The following is a 7,058-nucleotide window of genomic DNA, read 5'->3' as shown; positions in this document are numbered from 1 at the left end:
CCCTTCCCGCCACCCTGTTTCTGGCGGTTTTTACCGCCAGGAACAGGATGGCGGGAACGGGTGTCCAGGGGCCCCCTAACAGGGCCCCAGCCTGCTTTTCACTGTCTGCCTAGCAGACAGTGAAAAGCGCGACGGGTGCTACTGCACCCGTCGCACACCTGCAACACCGCCGGCTCCATTCGGAGCCGGCTTCAGTGTTGCAGGCCCCTTTCCCGCTGGGCCGGCGGGCGCTAACTTGGCTAGCGCCCACCGGCCCAGCGGGAAAGTTGAAATGGCCCCAGCGGTCTTTTGACCGCGGAACGGCCATATGGCGGTTACCGCATGGCGGGCGGCTACCGCCGCCCCCGCGGTTAGAATGAGGGCCCTTGTGCCTTATTACGAGTCAGGCAGTCTGAGGACTGCTCGACTAGTGGTTATGGTCAGACCGTCGCAACTCTGGTGGTTCGACCACCACATTACAACCTTGGCAATCAGACCGCCAGGGGATCGCTGTTCCCGCCGGGACGTCAGTCTGACTTGTACTCCGCCATGGTGGCACTGGACTCAGCGCTGCCTGGCTGATTACAACTCACTTTACCACCAGCCTTTCCATGGTGGTGGCCCCACCATGGAAAGGCTCGCAGGAAGGGTGTGGTGGGGCCCCCTGCCCAGCACCGTTGGATTGCTTTGCAGACAGTGCACATTCTGAAGGTGCTGGAAGGCCCTCCTGTGCGACAGCATTTTGACTTGGCTCTATGTGGAACCTAGTTCAATGCAGTCACACAGTTTCCACTGGGTTTCCGCCGGTCTGCCCATTCTGACTTTCCCGCTGGGCCGGCGGGCGATCTCCAAGAGATCGCCCGCCGGCCCAGCGGGAAAGCCCCTGCAAAGAGGAAGCCGGCTCCAAATGGAGACGGCGGATTTGCAGGGGTGCGACGGGTGCAGTGGCACCCGTCGCAATTTTCAGACACTGAAAATCTTTGTGGGGCCCTGTTAGGGGGCCCCTGCACTGCCCATGCCTGTAAAAACCGCCAGGAACAGGATGGCGGGAAGGGGGTCGGAATCCCCATGGCGGCGCTGCAAGCAGCGCCGACATGGAGGATTCCCTGGGCCAGGGGTAAACCGGCGGGAAACCGCTGGTTCCCCTTTTCTGACCGCGGCCTTTTTGCCGCCGTCAGAATGGCCCAGGAAGCACCGCCAGCCTGTTGGCGGTGCTTCCGCGGTCGTTGGCCCTGGCGGTCGGTGACCGCCAGGGTCAGAATGACCCCCATAGTCTTTTGACGCATTCTGGGAATGCATCAAAATACATGGGTGTTGTGTGGGAAGACCCACTGCAACACCAATGGAATGCCTCTTTTTGCAGAATAAGGCTACACAGTGACTTGCACTGCATTGCCTTACTCCACATCTACAAGGCCATGGAAAGCCAAGCAAAGTGTGTTTATGTGGCCTTGTAAATAAGCCCCCATATTTATATCGTCTGTGACTTTCAATGGATACATCTGGTTCCACTGTACTAAAACAAACACACAACATATGTAAAAAGGCATGCCCACAGTTTGGGGAAACCTTACATGATGATCAGACAAACATACATAAGTACAAGAATTAAAACAGAGCGACCTGCAATAGGAAGCAACCGCCAAAGACTGACAAGAACTGTAGCTGCCATATGAAGAAAAACAGCAAACTTGGCTGAGTGTTCCCAGTGTATGTAACCGAGCATCACTTTATTATGGAGGGATTTTTGGGGGGGAAGACCAATGAGTTATACATATACATACATACATGAAAGACATACAGTGGAGCAACCTGGTCTGGGAAGCAAACAACAATGGCTGCCACAGCTTAGCAGCTTATGTAAGGAGAGACAGCGGGTAAGCACTGTACAAGCTTAATAATGGTGCTTCAAAACCAGAGACTGGAAGATCATCAGTGACCATGTATCCAAAATACCTCATCACACAGACTTACTTCATCAAGAGTTGGACCCTGTCATCTCGACCTATGCTGCTCCCAAACTGTTGTATGTTTAAGAAGCAGCAGAGGAGGAACCCAGATGATTAGATGCATCTCCGATCATGTGGGTAGCGTCCAGTCATCACTCATGTGCATGCAACATCACAGTGAAGGTACCCATGGGAAATGTGTTTCGCACAAACTCTTTATGCTTGAACAAGGATAGGAGAAGAGGTAATCCACGAAAAAGGGGGCATATGGGGCATGTGTTTCTCCTACAAGGATCCCAGGATGGTGGTTGAATAGTATAGGAGGGCCCTGAGGCTCCAAAAACGATATATATAAACATATTATATTTAAAAATATATAAATTCAAGAAATATTTTTATATGTCTTTATGAAACTCCCTTAACCTATGGGCCACTGCAAAACATCCAAATGGCAAATTTGACTCAGGGTGTACTTGTGAAATATTTGTGTATACTGGATTCTCAATTGTGAGATGCCCCATTGATCCTAGTCCAACTTCAATGTAGGTGAAAAGAGGAGTTCCTTCAAAAAAAGACGAAACTTATAGGCAGATAATTTATCAGTCTAAGGAGAACAGGTCTAACAAGATGTCTCATCCTCACGGTCCAAGCAAAACAAAACAAAATTAAAAACAAAATTCGAGTATGAAGAGAAATGATCCAAACTCAAATTTCAGGGTTTTGAGGCTTATATTCACATTCTTTTGCAGGCCAATGACAACCTTTTTGTTTGAATCTTAATTGTGTCCATTGTACTTCATTGTTTTAGGACCCTACTTGATGTCCCCAAACAGAGAATCCACCTCTGCTCCGCAACGAAAAGCTGCTGTTGATGTTCATCACATGAGATGAGACTTGTTCTATAATGGTCAATATTGAATCATTTCCAGTAGGGGTCTTCTCAAAAAATGTCTCATCAATTTTGTTGTTATTTGTTTTACTTCTGTGTTCATGTATCTTCACCTGTCGGGTAGTCATTCCTACATACCTCTGTCTGCAGGGACAGGTTATCATATATATCACATTTGTTGAATCACAATTGGTGAAGCGTCTCAGGCCCCAAGGGTCGGAAGGCCCAGATCTATCTGCTTTTCCTTTCTCATGAGTTTTCACACATTACATTAATCATATGATGAATGTCCTACTAATGGTGGTAGGTTCCCTGAAAAGACCAGTTTAGTCCTGGTTGTGGGTTTTTTCCCCATAAGAACCAATTAAACTCTGATGGATTTTCCCTGCATGAAGCAAAATATTGGTTTTCCAAACTCAATGTCCCAGATGTTAGGATAGTCCAGTGGTTATTGATAGTCCTCTATACCGTATTCAAGTGCAACCCATAAGCAACCCATATGTGTGTAGTAAAGAGTCTCTACGGGTATTGTAAGCTCTTTTTGAAGCTCTTTGTATTATCTTCTTTGGATACACCTTATCCAGCTTCTCCTTGGTCAGAATCTGTGTGTGCCGGGAGTAACCCTGTTTTCCTGTGCAATTTCGTCTTAGCCTAAGAAACTGCCCAACCAGGAGGTTATCTCGTAAGGCTTTTGGATGGCAGCTGTCATGTCATGGAAGACTTTTCCAGTTGGCAGGCTTATAATATCCCTCACGCTTGAGGGTATTGTCAGTGGCTCTTATTATCAGGCCTAAAAAAGGAATCTCAACTCTATTGATATTCATGGTGAACTTTTAGGAACTCGCTTGTGTGATGGATCTATGATGCAAAGTGTGTGGCTGCCTCTGCAGAACCTGGACATATCACAAATTTATTTGGTTTGAGTCCGCTGGAGTGGCATCATCCTTCCCCATTGTGTGGGGTTGCCCATGAAGAAGCATGCCATAAAAAGTTATGGGTGAGGCAACCTCCCAAATATCTCTTTGTGACCCAGTAGGCTATTATTTTCACATAAAGGACAATAGTAACTTGTTTCCAATTATACTCAGGTACCTTAGTTGTGATAATTTAGTAATCAGGAGGACGTACTTAGATTTACTAAGCCATGCTATTCTGTGTGTGCATAGCAGCACACACAGAAAAAGGAAAATCTCTCAGGAACAATCCTATTCATAATTCAGGCACGCTTGCACATGGCAGAAGGGTGCCTGCATTAGCACTGGGAAGCACACATTGTACCAGGGAGAGAGCAGAAATGCATCATATCTTAGTAGCTATGGCACATTTCAGCTCTCTCCCTGCCATGCAATGCTGCACAGCAATTGGTCTTGCTGCCTTCTGTTGCATGACTTCTCAGTAAAACTGCCCCTTGCTACATATCCACCTCACATACAAATACATTGAATGTTAGCACAAAGATCTGGGGGTCAAACAGAATCCCTCTTTGGGCCATGTGAGACTATCTATCTGGATCTTCCACCACTCCCTCTTCTGCTCATCAGAGCCATATTATGATCTTGAACTTCCCTTTGCTGATAGCCATATTCCATTGGCCCCTTTGTTAGCCATTAACCATTTTTCCTGACTTCAGCCATTTGAGTTTCTCAAACCCTTTCTGCCAAACTTAACAGATCACACTCATTTTCACCCGTCCACAATAAAACTCCTCTGCCACGTTTTGGCCCTTATGCCCTCAGATCCACCCTAAGACTACTGTGCCTAAAACCACATCTTCTACACTCAGAGGGCACATTGTAACAGCCCTGGATTTGTATTCACTTTGCATGCTCTGATTTTTCATCAAATACTTATCAGTTTTAAACATGGGCTGAAGGTGGGGTGGTTTCTAGTGTTGGTAGTATAAGAAGCATGAATAAGAACCATTTACAAAAGGGATATCCTAATACATGTGGACTGTGTCCTTCTGCTCCTAGTCTTTTTCCTCCAATTTTTGATCTTTCTGTGCCTTTAGGCATTGGTCCTTTTCATAGATCTTTTCCAAATCCTCAATTTCTATGTTGTTTTAGTTCTTCTTATCCTCATCCAGGCCTGGGTGTAACTAATTATGGTCACACTGGGTTCCTAATTCTGGGGGTCTTGGTTGTAGTCCTTCCTGACCCTGGTCTTCCTGGCCCTGCTCCTGGCTCACCATTGCATTAACCCTCCCTGGCCTCCTTATCCTGGGGCTACTGATTCTTATTCTGGTCCTGCTGGTCTGCTGAGTCATAATCCACCTATCCCTGTTGTCCTGGTTACTCTAGGGTTGGCACTCCTGGTTTGGGTCATAATGAGTCTCCTTGCCTTGGTCCTTGTGGTCCGCCTGTCCTGGCCCTACTTATTAGGTCCTCTTGGACTGGGCTTGGTCATTTTGGTCATGATTTGGTCCCATTGATCCCATGGCTCTGATTGTCTTGGTTGTCCTGGTCCTCTCCAGCCAGGTCCTAATACCCCAGTTTCTAGTCCTCCTTCTCCACTTGGAACTTCAGGGACTGGTCCCTTCGTTCTGACCTCTCTGGTCCTTCTAGCCATGTTCCTGGTCCTGTTTATTTGGATCCTTCTAGTCCTTCCAACACTGCCCATCTGGTTCCAGGTCTTAATGGCCTTAGTCTACCTACTCCCCTTCTCCTGGTCTGGCTAGTTCTCCAGGTCATCCTCCAGAATGTCATGATACTCCTGGACACAGACCTCCTGTCACCCTGGCCTTCCTTGGCTTGGTCCTCCTTTTCCTCCTCATCCTGGTCCTGCTTATCCTGGTATGCCAGGTCCTGATACTATTTGCCTCCTGAATTAAGCTTCCTTTCCCCCTTGGTTGTGGTCCCATTGGTCCTCATTGCCCTGGTCCTCTGAGCTCTTATGCTGTTGGCTCTGTTTGCCTAGCCATCTCCTTTATTCTTCCGGTCCTGTTCTCCTAGTCTTCCTCACTCTTAGTCTAGTTTGCCTAGCAATGGTTTATCTATTCATGGTCCTAATAGTCTGTGTTTCCTTCCTGGTCTTCTGCCCACTTTACTTTATCCTTTTGTTTCTGGTCCTCCTTATTTGGGTCATTGCATGATAATCCTCTTGGTTCTGCTACTTCTGGTCATCCTGGTCCTTCCAGACCACCTTTTCCTAGCTTTCTTTTATTTCATGATCCTCTTGACCCTCGTCCATTTAACCTGGTCCTTCTGATCATTCTCACCCTGGACATCTGATTCTCAGTACATCAGTTCCTGGTCCTGCTGGTCCACTCAGCCTACCTGGCCTCTTGTGTCCTGCCTCTCTTAGACCTTGCCCTTTTAGCTCTTGTCTTCTTGCTTTGGATCATCCTTCTCCTCCTGGTTCTGAGCTGTGTTCTCATGGTCTTTCAGGCACTGTCCTCCTGGTCCTGGTTCTCTTTCGGTCCTTCTGAGCCTCATCATTTTGGTCCTGGTCCTCCTGGACATCCACATTCAGTTGTGTTGGGCTTCCTGGGTCTGGCTGTTCTTGTCCCCCTGATCTTCCTCACCCTGACCTGCTTCCCCCAAGCCCTGGTCTTTCTGCTCCACTTGTTACTCTGGGCCCTGGCCCTATGGTCATGATCCCACTGGCTCTTCTAGGCCAGTTATTGGTCCTGTTGATGCTGGTCCTTCTATTCCTTCATGCTTTGGTACTGGCCCTTCTATGTTTGGTCCTCCTGCTATTCCTGGTACTGACCCCCTGGTCTTCCTTGCTTATTCTGTCCCCTGGTCCTACTGTTCTGGATCCTGTCTTCCTGGATCTGGTCCTGATCCTCTTTCCCCTAGTCTTCCTGCTGGTTGTCCTTGTGCTGCTACACAAACTCATCATGCTCCTCTTTAATCTTGTCCTCTTGGGTCTGGACATCCTATTGTTCATCTTCTTGGTTATCCTGTTCCTAGCTCTATGGCCCGGACCTCCATGTTGTGATCATTCTGGTCATGATGTCCCTGGTTCTGATCTTCCTTTTCTTCCTCACCCTGGTTCTGATACTTAAGGTCCTTATCCTCTTTCTCCTGATCTTCCTGGTCCCCTTAGCCCTTTATTTCCTGGTCCTCTTAGAACTTTCCTTCTGACTCAGGTTGCTTGCGTCCCTAGTCTCAGCTGTCTGACACCCCTGGTCAAGGTCATTCTATTCTTGTTTTTCACAGTCCTGCTCCTTCTCATGATTCTGTTCCCATTGTCCCAGATCCTTTTGCTTCTCGTGTCCTGATACTCTTAATCTTTGT

The sequence above is a fragment of the Pleurodeles waltl genome, chromosome 6, assembly GCF_031143425.1.
Source record: "Pleurodeles waltl isolate 20211129_DDA chromosome 6, aPleWal1.hap1.20221129, whole genome shotgun sequence".
Classification (NCBI taxonomy): Eukaryota; Metazoa; Chordata; class Amphibia; order Caudata; family Salamandridae; genus Pleurodeles; species Pleurodeles waltl.
This window is presented reverse-complemented; position numbering follows the sequence as displayed.